Source organism: Carettochelys insculpta, chromosome 8 (genome assembly GCF_033958435.1).
Source record: "Carettochelys insculpta isolate YL-2023 chromosome 8, ASM3395843v1, whole genome shotgun sequence".
NCBI lineage: Eukaryota > Metazoa > Chordata > Testudines > Carettochelyidae > Carettochelys > Carettochelys insculpta.
Genome location: NC_134144.1, coordinates 67,481,790 through 67,497,586, shown reverse-complemented (window position 1 = coordinate 67,497,586; position 15,797 = coordinate 67,481,790). Strand labels below are relative to the sequence as shown.

At 43.9% G+C, this 15,797-nt stretch overlaps 1 protein-coding gene across 3 annotated transcripts in view; it reads left to right on the top strand.

Moving 5' to 3' along the window:
* GLI2 (GLI family zinc finger 2) overlaps window positions 1-15,797 on the top strand; it is a 275,040-nt gene that overhangs the window by 109,500 nt on the left and 149,743 nt on the right. Inside the window, exon 1 of one of the 3 annotated variants that reach the window (XM_075001300.1) lies at window positions 6,201-6,271. The exons of the other annotated variants lie outside the window; for them this stretch is intronic. The gene's annotated coding sequence lies outside the window, so the exon portion shown is untranslated. Of the gene's footprint in view, window positions 1-6,200; window positions 6,272-15,797 lie in introns of those variants that run through there. 3 annotated transcript variants of the gene reach the window in all.

The following is a 15,797-nucleotide window of genomic DNA, read 5'->3' as shown; positions in this document are numbered from 1 at the left end:
TTCGGAGGTGGTCCCTTCTATACCCTGGAAAAAAATGCTGAGGATTAAGCCGCATGAAGATATCCTCATCACTAAGTCTTCAGATCTTCAGGGGGATGAGGGGGTGGGATTGAGGGAGCGAAACAATGGCTGTGTTTTGCTGGCTGCCAGTGTTTATAATGATGATTATGATGATGATGAATAGCTGAAGGAATGCTGCTAGGGTTATAAACTGCTGATCTCCTGATGCTCATCAGCAGAATTTCAGTGCTCAGATGTTTTTAGTTCTGGGGTGTTTCCCACCCTGATCTAAGTAATTTAATATTGCTGCAGCCAAGACCCAGCATGGTGGCTTACAGCTGCACAGCCTTCTAAACCTGCCTCCTCCCCTTTATTTTTTTGGGTGGACTGAAAGCTGAGCAGTAGGAGGGAGAGAGGCAGCAGATGTCACCATGCGATGCACATTGTTTATCTTTTATTTATTACCTATATTTCGAGGGGGCAGGCCTCTGAGCTCTGCTTAAACTTGCAACAGTGGTGGATGGCGTGTGCCGATCAGAAGCGGGAGGAAAAGAGAATGAAGGAGCGTGAATGACGTAGTGCAGCATCTTTACTATGATTGTCCAGCTCGCACTTCATGAGTAAGACAAGACGTTCAGAATTTCCTCCTTGGTTTGTGCTTCTTGGACTTGCTTCCTTTGCAAAAGAAAGTGCTCAGGTCATAAAGTTGTAAGGAAGTCTTCTGCACAATGATGTAGCTGCTCTTCAGTCCCATGTTAGGAGTGCAGGATTTAAAAAAAAAAAAACAAAAACCTGAAGAGGTGCAGGACCAAACACAAAGAGAACTTTTCTTTCTACATAACCTCTTCCCAATACAGTCAGATTGGATGGTGAAGAGGGCCCAGTGCCTCTTAAATCTTCATGCAGTTTGTGGCTCCATAGCTTGCATTGTCATGGTAGAAATACTCCTCACTGGAAGTCACTTAGAGTATGTCTACACAGCAGCTGTGAGTAGCATTGGACACCATTTAAGCTAGTCAGCTGCATTCACATTTGGTGGTTAACCTGAACTCTCACTGTGCTACCCCAGCTATGCTGTTTTTAGTGTGCTAACCTGAGGAGAGCTAGGGCCAGGCTGCCCACCCTTGTTGAGAAGTAGGGTTCCAGCTGCAGTGTAGGGATTCCCTGAGACTGGATGACGTCTGCCCCAACAAAGGGCTGCCATTCAGCGTAGCAGAGTGCCAGTCCTGGTGTGCCTGGACAGGGAACACGCCGAGCTGGGCAGAAGGCCTGTGCAAGGCTGCTCCACGGTAGAGGGGCTATAATGACTTTTCCACACTCCAAGGGAACTCTGAAGCTCTTCAGTCCCTGTGGAGTTTTAAGAGTTCTCAGGTGGCCCTTCGGGGGGGTCAGTAACTTTGATAGTGGAGCGCAGCAATAATTAGATTTGAGTTTACAATCAGAGAGATTCCTGATCTCCAGCTCATCAGAGATTTTCAGGTGCCATCAGTGGTGTAAACATAGGGCTGCCAACGTCCTATTGGCACAAAACCGAACACCCTAATCCTGCCCCTTTCCTGAAGCCCTGACCACTCACTGCATTCACCCTCCCTCAGTGATTCACTCCCCCTCACCTTCATTATCAGTTGAAGGTGATATCATTATCATTATCACCTGGCTGTAACCAGGGCTTAGGGCAAGGAATCTAAATGGGGTTCAACTCTAATGGGGGGCTCTGGGTGCAGGAACAGGGATCCAGTCTGGGGCAGGAAGAGGTGAGGGATCCTGGCTGGGGGTGTGGGCTTTGGAGTGGGGCAGGAGATGAGGGTTTTGGAGTACAGGAAAAGGCTGAGGGGTGGGGCCCAGGTGTTTGGAATATAGGAGGGGTCTTTGGTTTGTAGCAGGGTTTGGGGTGCAAGAGAAGATGAGGGCTCTAAGGTGGTGAGGGGTTCGGGATTCAAGAGGGGGCTCAAACTTTGGAGAAGTTGGGGTGGAAGAGGTGTAATGGGCTCTAGGCTGGGGGTGTGAGCTTTGGGGCAGGTCTGGGCATAAGGGGTTTGAGATGCAGGAGGTGGCTCTGGGTTGCGGGGTGGGACTCAGGGCTGGGATAGCAGGTCTGAGACAGGGGCTTGGGCTTACCTTCAGGTAAGCAGCTAAGGCGGGTTGCCTGGTGTCTGTTGGTTGTGGGGTGCTGCACTGTGTCCTGGAAGTGGTCAGCATGTGGAAATCCTAGATGCGGGGCAGGAGGGGAAGCTCCATGATGCATCATGTGTTCTGCTCTCTCCTGAAAGCACTGCCCCTTCAGGAGGCCAGTTGGAGTGCTGATCCAGTGCTCAAGGTGTGGGGCGTGCACTGAGCCCCATGGGTCCCCCTCATGCCTCGGAGCTGGAACTGCTGGCTGCTTTTGGGGCACAACGCAGTGCCAAGGACAGGTCGGAACTAGCCTGTCTCAGCTCTGCAGTACCATGAATTGGACTTTTAATGACTTGGTCAACACTGACTGGAGTCGCCAGAGTCCCTTTTGGACTGGGTGCTCCAGTCAAAAACCAGACACCTGGTCACCCTACCTAAAGGACCTTTCCTCAATCCATGTTGGGTTGTAGATAGTGATCATTTCTCTCCGATGCAGCCTGTTTGACTTCCACACTGGGCTATTGCTGTGTGCTGCTCAGGGTGCTTTGGAGGCTGAAGCTGCTGTAGGATAAGGCTGCCTGCTTACTTAATAGTGTTGGCCAAGGACATCTTGTTACATCTGCTCCTTGCATGCTCTGCTGGCCTAGTCTTCGCTTCCAGATAGAATACAGCATGCTGATATAGAGCCGAGAGATGGCTTTGTCAGTAAGGCACCGAATCGGGACTCCCTGGAAATATAGCTACTGTTGTGACTTTAGCATCAACTTATTTTGTCTTGGTTAAGTCAGATAGGGTGACATTTTTAAAAACAATCACCACTGGCCGTACTCTTCCATCAGTGGAATCAACAGTGAAAGTCTGGTAGAAGCCAGTGGATCAGAGGTAGGTCAGCTCTGAGTGCCGTAAGAAATGCCACCCTTAATGTTCTTGTTACTTCATCTGTAAAATGGGAATAAGGTTTCCTCTGTACTTTCATTCGTGATCTCATATTATGATGATGAGTGACTTGGTTCAATCGCAACTTATCTATCAGCTTTTTATGACTGTTGCTGTAGATCTAGACAACCTATGTGGTTGGAATCCTGGCCACTCTGCTCCATATATGATTGGTTTGTTTTTGATAACAGCCCTTAGACTCTAGTGACTGGAGACAGGTGTTCAGTCATAGGCCCTGGGGCCAAGAATTCTCTTTCACTCCTGGTCCGCTGGAGTTTGAACATCAAGGCATGGTGTGGGATGCATCTTCTTACTCCTCTGTCTCCTTTTACATGTCTGTATGACTTAGGCCTGGAACACATCTACATGACTTGGATCTGGAACCGATAATTGTGGGAAATGTTGTGATCTTTATTTTGGCATGGTTGTCTAGTTGGGTTTTTGACCTCCTGTTTATGTCCATTCTTTAAATGCATGTGCTTAGAGACTCTTTCGGAACACTCTTTCTAAGTATCCAATTAAACCTGAGTTGTCCAGTCTGTATTTTAAGTGTGCAGTCTCTCAGTATTGAAGATATTTCTATGCTTTGTCTGAAAACTGAGAATCCTTAGATCAGTTATGTGGAGGAGTCTATGGGGAACATAATGGGCAGTTTACAATGTGGACTCAGTATTTTCTACATGCTCAAAAACTTGGTGTCCCAAGTCATAACGAATACCCAGAGGGGAGCTTTCTTTGATCTTTATTTAAATGTAAGGCTTTATTTCTCAAAATGCATAAAGTAAATATTTTCCAAAAGGCAACCATAACTTTGGTGTACAATACACAAGGGAGAGGGAAAAAGAAATACTTGATTCCAGCAGAACATTCTGTTCTTTTTCTCAGTTGTCTGGGTCTGGTCCTGGAATGTTAAATCCCCAAGTGTGTCCACACTGCACTGTGACTGTGGGTTTGTGGGGACTGTTTTAGGGGCTCAGTCTATTCAAGAAAATACTAGAAGTCCTGCAGCACCTTAAAGACTAACAGATTTGTTTGGGCATAAACCTTCATGGGAAAAACCGCACTTAGTTAGATGCAGCGTCTCTCCAAGCCTGCACTTGAGTATCTGCACTGCATTGTAAACCTAGATTAACAACTGCCGGACCCAGGTTTCACAAGCTTGTTGATGTATTTCTCCCGCACTGCTGAGACCTCCCAATTCAGATCTGTGAGTTAAGCTGCATCCACACTGCAAAATGATCAGGCGTGGGCATGCTTTACACTGGGATTTGAGTTCACCTGTGGGTCCAGTGTTGAATCAGGAAAAAATGTGTGGACAGTAGGGTAGTCTGGGCTGGAGTCTGACCCAGGCAAACAATGCAGCATACACAAATCCTCAGTGGGCAAATGGAAAACTTTAGTTTATAAAGCTGGTTTCGTTACACCATAGACGGCTGCCTGGCCCATGGTGCATGGAAAGCTCCTGGGCTGTCTGGTGAATCATCTGTGTTTATGTTCTGTTCTCAAGTACTAATACTGTAAGATCGGGTTTCTTGTACAGAATGAGACAACTGATGTGATTGGACCAAAGCTGTTTATGCTAATCATAGGATCTCAGTGTTACTGGGGAGGCGGGGGACGGGCTTTCTGGGCCCCTGAGCAAAGTGTGTGTGTTGGAGGTGGGGGCAGGGGAGGCTGAAGAGTGCTGGCTTCATGCTCGCAGAAGGGGCGGAGCTGGGGCAGCTAGCCATCAGATCTGCCCACACTGTGTTGGCTCTCCCTACCCCACTAACCACTTTGAGCACGGCGTGTGGCCCTCCAGCAGAAATATAAAGGGCTCTGGCTGCTGCCACTCCTAGGGCTGCAGTGGCAGCAGCCTTTCGAATCCCTGAGCCCTGGGGTAAATACCCTCTTTGCCACCTCCACCCCTGTTGGTAGGCCTGGCTGTGACTGTGGCCCCCATCTCACTGTGTTATCTCCTCTCTTGTTACACACCCCCAGAGTTGTAAGCTCTTCATTATTTGTGAATGCGTACTGTGGCTTGCACCTTGGGGCACTGATAGTTATTTGGGACTGATCGGCTGAACCACAGTATCAATGCCCGCCATCAGAGGGTGCTGCATATCACTGCCACTCATTAATGGAAGTGCGACTTGAATGTATGGTCTCCTGGTTCCCAGCTGAGTGCATGTTCCCCTGGGGAAAGAAGGAGCAACATCAGGAGAAGGATTAATTTGCTGTGTGCCCTGAGTGAAGTAGCCCTGGAGGGAAAGAGGAAACAAGATCCTGGGCTGGTACGTGCAGAGCCAAGATAACATATGACGGGGGTCGGGGGGGAGGGGCAGGTTGGCAGCCAGCCGTGAACAAGCTGTACTGAGAAAGAAGCGGATGGGAAATAGGGATTTTTCGGTAGAGCACAACTGGCCTGACTCTGGCCCAATTTCCATGAGGCCAGTAAATGGCGCCCCCTTGACTCCAGCACTCTTCTTCTGCCAAAAGGTCAAACTCCTTCCGCAAAGCTTGGAAGCACTAAGCTCTTTTTAAAGACAACCATTGGAAGAACATTTATAATGGAAACCATTATGCAGCCTACGTTCCTGGGTTACAGTCACTCTTGTAGTACAGCACGTGTGCCACACATATAGTAACCAAACTATAGACTCCACCCATCCTCCTGCCTCAGTTTACCTTATGTCTCCCCTCTCTTAGCCTCTGCTTTTATATGCCAGTGGTTTCTCTCACTTCACTCTCTGTATAATCTCTGCAATTCTGGTTCAAGAACCATCCTCAGTGAATCTCTCGCCACCTGGATCAGCCTTTCTTTTTCCTTTCCCCTCTTGTCTATAACTCTTTCCCCCTTTGCTATTATTTATCTAATTGTGTGAAGTGTTTTGGGCTACAATTTGCATGAAGGATGCTATGAAAAATAAAGCTTGTGCTGTATATATGAAATTGGGATCTATAATTTGTATTTCCTTTGCCATATAACTCAAGATTATTAAAATAAATGAGATGTTGCCAGGTGCTGTTATTAATATTGCGTAGACACTGCAGTTGGTTTTTATAGGTTCCTTTTGTCAATCCCTCTTTATTACTTCTCCATCTCAGATGCTTGGTAACTCAGGATGCTTGACTAGTCCCTTTCTGAGTACTGTAGCTCTGGATCACATTTGCGAAGATAAGGGATTAACCAGACTGACTCAAGTGTCTATGACTCAGTGACCAGCAGACTCTTAAAGGAAAGGTCAGTGTGTAAAAGATTAATTTTGTACTTCTGTTTTTGTAATATTCAGAAACTTTGCAATTCTGAATCATGTTAGCTATTAGGACTTCTTGGGATCTGAAGCAATAAACAGCTCATTGCTACAACACAGATCTCTCCTTTGTATCCCACAACATTATTACGGCTCTGTGACCTGTTGCAGCCCCACCAAGGCCTGCAATCCACGCTCTTCGTTAAGGTAGATTAAAGAGTCATGAAAATTAAACTTGTATGACAGTAACGAAAATATTATTTCTTCCTCTTGCCAGTTAAACTCTATTAAATCATGGTTACTTTGTCCTGTCCATCCAGTAGTTTTATTGTTTGCTTGAACACAGAGGAACAGATGAGAGGGAGAAAGCAAAAGAAATGGGGAGGCTAAGCAGCACGCTGTCCCAGCATAAAAGATTTCAATGACATGATGGCTTCTTGTTTTTTATTAACGAGCTAGAGTATAATTCATTATAGATCTATGAGACGTGCTTTGGGGGATCTGCATCTGCCAATGAAGGGACTTCTTTTCCCCCATATTTTTTTTTCTGTTTAAATATCAACAAATTAGCTTAGTGGTATTGCTCTCCAGTGCCAGTTGGGACAGCTGGGTTAATCTGGTCGCACCAGTGTGGCCTGTGAGCACTGCAAATGGGAGAAAGGAATACTTTGTATCACTCAAAGAACAGATGTCTGTTCGATGATTTGAGGACTCCTAAGGGAGTCCTATCTCATCTTGCTTGGCTGGAAGAATGGAGGTGGAAGAACAAGGACATGGGTGCGTGGGTGGGTTTGGGGGAGTAAACCTTCCTCAACCACAGAAGAGAATGCACAAATTTCTGCTGTGGAAGAAGCTTTACTTGTACAGTGTCGGCTAGAAAAGTGCATATATGGCTTTGCAATCAAGAGGAACTGTACTTGCTGTAGACAGTGTGTGTTAGGTCTCTGAGAATGGTGTGGTGGTGTGGGACAGGTGGGCCTCCTGTTTGAATGAAAAACTCAACCAAGCCATGAAGTGGACATTTATGATGTACAGTCCCCCAGTGGGGCCATGGGAAGCTCTTGCCCTTCCTGCCACAGTAACCACCCTCTTCTACTTGGCAAGGATACACACAGGTAAAGCTGCTGTAGCCGCTTGTGCTGCCCTCCCTTAAGAGTCGCTCAGTGGCTTGCAGAACTCTCAGTGCTCAGCATAAGACAAACATCCCAGCCGTGCACATGGCTTCTGCCTGCCCAGTTCAGCATTTCCTTCCCCTTACCACAAATTTGGTCCTCAGTCCTTCAATGAAATCTCATAAAAGGTGGGAAGGAAATATTTTGTTTAAACCACCATAGTTGAGTTAAATACCATAGTAGAAAGTTAGGAATGGCTGAATCAGCTCTTATAAGGTAAGGACTGACCTGAACTTATGAGCCCAAAATTCATATCCTTTTTAAAGGTTCTTAAGAACTTCATTTACATGTATCTTATTATTGCTACCTCTTTGCTTCCACTCCTGGCTGGAACGTAAAGTACTGAAATACCATAAGAGAGGCTTTTGTGGTGACATTTTAAGGCTATCTTTGTAGGCCAAAGAAGTTCAACTAAGTATCCAAACTTCTAGATAAAAACAATAAGAAATCCTGTGGCACTTTATAGACTAGCAGATTTATTGGAGCACAAGCTTTTGTGGGCAAAGACCCGCTTTTTCAGATGCCCACAAAAGCATATGCTCCATTAAAACTGTTAGTCTATGAGGTGCCACAGGTGGTCTTGTTTTTGCAGATACAGACTAATGTGGCTACCCCTCTGAAATGTCTACATGCAACTCATCCAGTCCTTTGGCGCTTTCCAGTTGCTGTCAGAAGCAGGACAAATATCAGCTGTGGTATATTTCGCAAAACAATTGTTATGCCTTTACTTTGTGTGTATTGCATCTTTAAATTTCCAAGGATTTGGCTGCTTGCAGGGGTAGGCAGCCATTTTGTGTGCATCTCAAAGCAAAATGTCAGAGTCATGGGCTGTATCCTGAGTCCTTCCTCTTGTTCATTCTGGTTAATTTAATTCAGAATGACCTTTGTTTGAGACTATGCTGTTGTGCTCCTTGTATAGAAAGGCATAACTTTTGCATCCTTGGCAGTGGTGCCTTGTGAAAATACAGGGGGTCCCCACTATACATTGCAGGTAAGTACCAGGAAACTGGGACTTATAACGAACCAATGTAAAGCGGGGCGTTTTCCGCCTTAGGAATTAATGTAAATAGGGTGGAGGGGTGCATACTGTGAAGTCCTCTAAGTTGCCTATGAGAAGCAGAGCAGGGAACGTTATCCCATAGGAAACAATGGAATATGGGAGGGTTAGGTTCCCAGATCTCAGAGGCATAACACTACTGTAGTGTTGTTTACGTTCGCTAACTCCACTCATTCCACTAGAGCTGGCAATATGTTCAGAACTCATTGTTTCCAAATGAGGAAGCTGTGGGAGACGCATCAGAGAGGCACTTCCATTTGCTTCAGGTCCAGGCCTGTGCAAAATATGAGTTAGTCAGGTGTGAGTGTGGGGAACATAAAGAGGTAAGTATAGGGAATGTAAGGACATAAAGCGGTATGGTTCAGCTTTTTGGCAGCGACGTAAATGCAAAATAGCATTCTTATGTAATGACTATACAAAGGAACATTTATCTCTAAATACACACTCCTTGCTTCCAGCTTGTTTGTTGCCTACATTATTTTATGTAATAATGTAGATGCTTAAAAGAGGAATATAGGATTAACTGGATTGATCAGATGTGACTTTTTGGGGATAGTGCTCTGCTTGGGACATAAACTGAAAGGAGACTATAAGGAACTACCAAAGTGAGGATAGTTGGGGAGAAAAAGTTCCAGAATTCCTTAGTGAGCAGGCAGTGGTGGTAGAGGTATTATTTAAATGTCTGCCTTAAATAAAGAGGTTTCAACTAGTGCATTTATGTTCTACTGAGGTCATCATTTTAAATTCTGACCAAGGTCAGAGCCTTCTGATCTGCAGAGGAAAGAACATGGGCTGGTTTTCCGTAGCCAAGTCTATAATTGTACAATGTTGTCCATGTGGTTTAAAGGTATCTGTGGAATCAGATGCACATTTTTAATGCTGTGCTGAAAATAAAGATATTCTCCTGCTAGGCTTCCTTTTCAAACATTCCCCAGAACTATAAGTCTCTCTGAATGCAGAGAAGTGTGAAGTAGAAACCAAAATGAAAATGGTAGGTGCTGTTTTGGTATTCTCTTCAGGAAGGGAAAAAAAGATCAAAATGTCCTTGCAACAGAAGGCTTGAAAGGGTTAACGCAACAAACAGACCTAAAGGAATATTTTCCCCTTGTAAAATATGCAGCCAGCATGACAGCAGTATTCCCAAAGTCAAGTTATCCTTTACAGCAGTGAATGTTGTTCCTTAAGCTTTAGCTGGGGCCATAAATGATTCATCATAACCACACCTTTGTACACAGCCGTCCACTTGATGTTCAGTCCATGCTGATACATCAAGAAGCCTTGGGGATGAGCTATGTGGCTCCAGTTCAGCAGTTTTCTCACAGTAACTATGTGACAGGGTGAAAGGCATTTGAGTAACAAATGGTAAGCTGAAGGAAAAGGTTTCTCTACTATCTCTTAAAGTGTAAATTAGCAATGTTTGTTTGTACTTTCTGTGCAACCCAAGTTTGATACAAACTCTTGACAGTCTGAATCATAAGAGGCGGCTAAGGAATAGACAGCTGGGTTTGTCCTATTTGGAAAGGGAGATACTAGAATGTCAGCTGTAAAAAGTTTTGCACTTCTGTTTTCACAGCACTTAGCAAACTTTCACTAATGAGGCCTTCCAATACCCAGAGAAAGCCATTTTACAGACTGGTAAAGTAAAGACCCAAGACATTGTAATTTGCCTCAATGTCCCACTGAGGCTACATCTACACTTACTGTAAAGATGACTGCTCTGGGTTGGTCTTCCAAGGTGCCATTTCATGCATGTGTGAAATGGCACACTCGGGGGTCAACGTCACCCCAGAGCTCCTCGTGAGTCACGAGGATTAAGGAAGGTCGATGGGAGGAGCACTGCTCTCAGCCTTCTGTTGTGAAGACAGGCACAGAAGTCGATGGCTGCAAAGTCAATTTTTGGTACACAATTGGCCTACCAAAAAGTGCATAGCAGCCATCGACCCTCAAGGTAAGTATAGAGGTAGCCTGAGAGTACAGAGATCAGGTGAGAACCCAGTAGTGTTCACTCCCTATTCTTGTGCTCTTACTGTTAGACCAGGGGTGTCCAACCTTTTTTTTCATTGGGGCCACATGGTGATTTTTTTACATGGTCTTGGGGCTGAACACAAAATAGCCCCAAACCACCCCACCCCCACCCCAGGCTTAAACCTCTGGTAGCCCCAAACCCAGGATTATTTTACCCAGAAACTCTACATGCTGCCACTGTTCATTTGCCAGGCTGTCTTCTCTTCACCGTAGCTCCCCCTAGCCCTCCTAGTCCCCCCACAAACATTGCAGCAGGGGCAGCTTTCAGTGGCCTACCACAGTGAAAGAATAGGTCTCAATTTAATTGGTTTAATGTCTGGATCCCTCCTGCCAGCCATTCAGCCAGTTAAACAGAGTTCTACTCCAGTGTTCTCATCCCCCCGCCCTTTTTTTAAATAAAGTACCCCTTTTTTCAAAAAAAAAAAAAAAGGTACCCCCAGTTCCCACAATTTTCAGACATGCAAAATCCCCAACCCCTTGTCCCCTCCTCCAGAGCCAGGCACACTCAGTCCTCCTGCTTTAACCGATCCCCTCCACCCCCCTTCTCCACAGCCAGCCCTCCCACCCCTCTATAATGCAATGCTGGTGACTCACCGGAACTGCCACCGCTGTCACCACTGCCACGCACTTCTCCCTCCAAGCGCTAGGGAGGGAAAACTGTGCAGAGCGGTGCACAGTGTTGCCATGGCTCTGAGCATTTTATTGCTCAAAGAGCGGCATGTGAACCCCATGCCACTTCTCTCTGCCCCTGCTGCGCTGTACAGGAGCTGGAGGAGGAGTCAGGCGGCAGAGGTGGGAGCCACAAATGGCTTCTTAAAGAGCCACTTGTAGCTCGGCACCACCCAGCTACCTTTTTAAAATGGACATCCCTGCACTAGACATTACACAAAGAGATTGCAAAAGCTGATGTGCTTCTAGACCCTGCCTAATTCAAATGATTTTGTGATCAAGCCAAATTGTTTAGGGGAGGAAGATGGCCCAATGGTTTGAATGTTGGCTTGGTGCAATTCTTTAGTTCAGTTGTGCCCCAAACATCTTGTGTCATCTTGGAAAAGTTCTCTCTTTTCTGTGTCTCAGTTTCCATCTTTGATATGTGGATAAGCACATAAAGATTGCAAGATGTTTAGGTGTCATGTTGCTGGTCATGGAAGTAACAGAGCTTTAGGTTAAATAAATCTGAGGACAGTCTTTAAAAAACTGGGTAAACCAGGACATTTTAAATTTAAAGTTTAAAATATTTCACTCCAGAGCGGAATGAAACCTAGTAGGTTACCATTGCAAGACTGTTTGAACTCTCTAACACAAGTGAATCTGAGTCAGTACAATCAATGTGCTTTGAAACAGACAGAATTGATGGGAGAGCCAGGAGGTAGGCTTGAAGGTATAGGCTGTATAGTGTTGCGTGGTTTTTATATGTCTAGAGTTATATGTCTCTTACTGATTTGAGCTGAGAATTCTCAAACATTGAGGAACTGGAGATCAGGTAGAATCACACAAATCTAGAAATAGAAAATGAATACTAAGCACTCTTGACCAATTCCATTCAGTGTAGGATTGTTCCTTGCAGGGTCTCATCTTGAGTTTCTCCCAGACTACTTTTAAATGTTAAGCTTTACATCACTCCCCTTCAGAGTGTCTTCCACAATCTCAGTGTAAGGAATGTTATCTCTGCCTGATAGTCACCCTGACTCTTCAGAATCATGCGACTTTTAAGCTAACTCCTGTAATACAGGGAAGCTGGGAACCTGGATTTTAGCACAACTATCTATCTCTCCATCAATTCAGGACTAGTAAGCATACTATTGGTTTTACAAGGACAAGTATGAAATAGTCTCCACTGTATTTGAGTGGCTCAGTCGTGGGTATTTACTCTTTTAAAACAAAAAATATTTCCAATGGCAGAGGATTTTTTTCATGCCAGACCAATCACAGATTTTTGAAGCATGAAATGAATTTCACTGGCTCTTGCCAATAAGGTCCTTTCCTCTGATATTGTTTTTTTATGAAATGGCTATAATCTTTGCAGGTAATGCTTGAAAGCTACATTCTGAAGTCCCACCTAACATTCTTCTTCTTGATTTATGGTGTATTGGTTAAAATAATAAACTGATAATGATTGCAAAATAGTGATAAATCATTGCAGGGTGATGGATCTTAAACAGAAAATGTTTTAGAGGGGAGAAACTTAAGCCAGTGTGAGAGTGGTTGGGAGTTCCAAAAGTATGAAATAGATATGGAAGAATCTACAAAAACAGAGTAAGAAGATAGAAACAAACTATCAAGATGAGAGTTTTCTATGCCCCTGAATGAAACAAATCAAGAGGTGGATGATGAACTAAGCTTCCACCTCCATAGCAGCAAAAGCTATTGTAGGACAGTCCAAGCCAAAACCTGATGTGGATCTTATCTTTTCACCCTGAAGCCCTTTGTAGTAGATTGTATTTTTAGGGTCTGATACCAATGCTTATGCTTAACTTAAGGGTGGGAGTAGCAGCCTTTAGGGAATGTGAGCTACATTTATCTTTATTATGGTTTCTCAAACTCCAGGAAGTCTGCTTTTTTTCTCTCCTGTCTGGTGTCTTTTCAAACCGTATGTATTTCCTGTATTGGGCTCATAGAGTGGTGATACAGTCCAGCTCTGATATGCTTTGGTATATTGAAGTGCTGGTTGATAGATGGACAAAGAGGAAGAAAATGATCCCAACCTGAAGAGTTTGAAGGAGGCCAAGAATGCATTAACATTTCCAGGAAATCAACATCTTATGTGAACTTTATGGCAACCTGATCTACCCCAAATGATTTTCTAAGAAGGGTTCCTAAAAAAAACCTCCCTCTTATATCTCATAATGGAAACTTTCTTTGGATTTGGTGCTTACCGTAACCAATAAGGCAGCTCTGATTCATGCTAGCTAGCAAAAGGCCTCTTTTGTTCTTGTTGGAGTATCTAACCTCTAAATCTATTTAATGCCCTTTCCCTGGTTGTCCATCATTATGACACATGATTTTCCAAAGGATTTACTATTAGTTAGCAGCACAGGGCTCTCTCCCTGGGGTAGCAGCTACTTGCAGTGAAGAAAATGCATGTTCAATGTAGCAATTTGTCTTTTTTTAGATATTTATTATAAGAGTAAATGAGTTATTGTGAGGGACTTCAATATTATTGCAAATTAGGTGCTACAAACCAAGCCGTGCACATTTATTATGTTTCCAGGCATACACAGCATGCATAGCAGTTCAAAAATCAGCAGTCGTATTATATCTTGGCCCGTTTTTGAGCAGCTACTACTTGCAGGTATTTTTGTAGTGTGCCTGTTCCATAACTCTTCCTACTTCAAATGAAAGGGGAAAAAAAAGTTTTGTCACCAAAGTGATTGGTATAAAGAGACTTTGATTAGCAGGAGGGTATACATTATAAACTCTTTGAAGAGTTCGTTTTCCAAAATATTCTGGGATCCATCAACTAATGAATATACAGAGAATAATGGTGGCTCTGTATTCATAATATAATAGTGATATTTCAAATGTTTCTTTTCCCTTACACTTTTTCTGCTAATGACAGTAACTTTTGAATGTACTGTAATTATCAATTGTCCCTTTTATTCAGACAAGTGTAGAGACCTGACATCTGCCCTGAGCTCTGATTTCAGCATGGAACTCAAGCACATGCCTAACTTTAAATCACAGGGATTACCCCCATGCTTAAAGCTAAGCACATGCTTAAGAATCTTGTTGAATAAGGGTCTTTGTCAGTGACAGAGTGAAGCATTTAAACTCACACATCAGAACCTGAGGATGTAGTGGTCAATCTTCTGACTCTGGGAAGGACAGATTCCAGGGTTGCCAACCCACAGAAATTTCATTTATGGGCAAAATGGGAAAAATTTACAGACAAATTTTTTTACAGACATAATTTTTATACTGTATTAAGACAACATACATGGCCAAAAGTGAAAAGTAATTGCTGTCATTCATACATCACAAGAGCAATATGCTATTTGACTCACTTTCACTTAGTTAGTCATGCTGCCAATGGGCTGACGCTAACTCGGTGCGATAATGTAGATAACATCCTGTGGATCACATGATTCAAGTTGTCACCTCAACATTGAGCTAAACAAACATCTAAAACATCCAATTCCCGCTGCTCCTTATTAAAATGGCTGAAGCAGCACAGAAGAAATTTAACTGATACAGAATAACTGCTGTTTTTTGAAACTTTATTGCACTTTTATGAAATTTATGGACACCTAAATTTTTTTTTGAAAACTTTACGGACGTGTCCAATTTTGGCTAATTTTTTACAGACTGTCTATAAATTTACTGGTGGTTGGTAACCCTGCCAGATTCTTTCCAGAAGAGCTCTGCCTGTACAATTTCACTCCAAAGGGGGATAACTGTCCAAGATGAGCTCCTCTTTGGGGGTGAAATCTTGCAAAAGTGGCTTGCCAAATTTTGGAGCTGTTGTTTCAGCATCAAGCTCCAATCTTTGCAGACTCTGTCCCAAATCATGAACCACAGCCTAATCTGGACACAAACACTGGCCCCTCTGCTACCAGTATGGAAGAGTAAATCTGGGGGAGTGGGTGGAGGGAGATTTTTGGTGTAAAACAGCAAAGAAAGTCCTCTCTTCCGCCACACTGTCTCTGGTTCTGTCATCTTTTATAAAAGACAAATGCATAAGAAGCCCACAGCCGTCCTGCATCTCTCCTGTCCCCCATCCCCACCTCTTTTTTTTAAAAAAAAGAGAGAGAGAGAACCTATGTGTCATGTTTCATCTAACACTGCTTACATAAATCATAGATGACCTTTATCATCTGTACTTGTTGTTTATCGTCTCCTGACAGGCATTGTTTTTTTTGGGTTGAAATATAGCACATTAACAAGGTATCTGTGTGTTCAGTTGTGTGCAGTCAGCTTATGAAAGATGCCTCAGTTGCACTTGAACTAGTTTGTCAACAGCTAGCTTTTTGGCAGAAGCAAAAAAAAAAAAAATGCTTAATCCAAGCCACAGTGAAGCAGTAACTTCTCTCACTTTTCCATTCATGTATAGCCACCTTTTGATTACATTGTCACTGCTCGTGCTTGTCTCCACATTCCCTTAACTACAGAGCCCACTTCATAGCCCTGTGCTGGGAGTGGAGTCGAAGTCCACATGGCTGAGTCTGAAAAGGTAAAACAGCTCAGAAAAATAATATTGCTTGTGTCATGCACTTCTCCTGACACAAGATTATGCATAGGCAGCACCACCTAAAGTGCCTGATG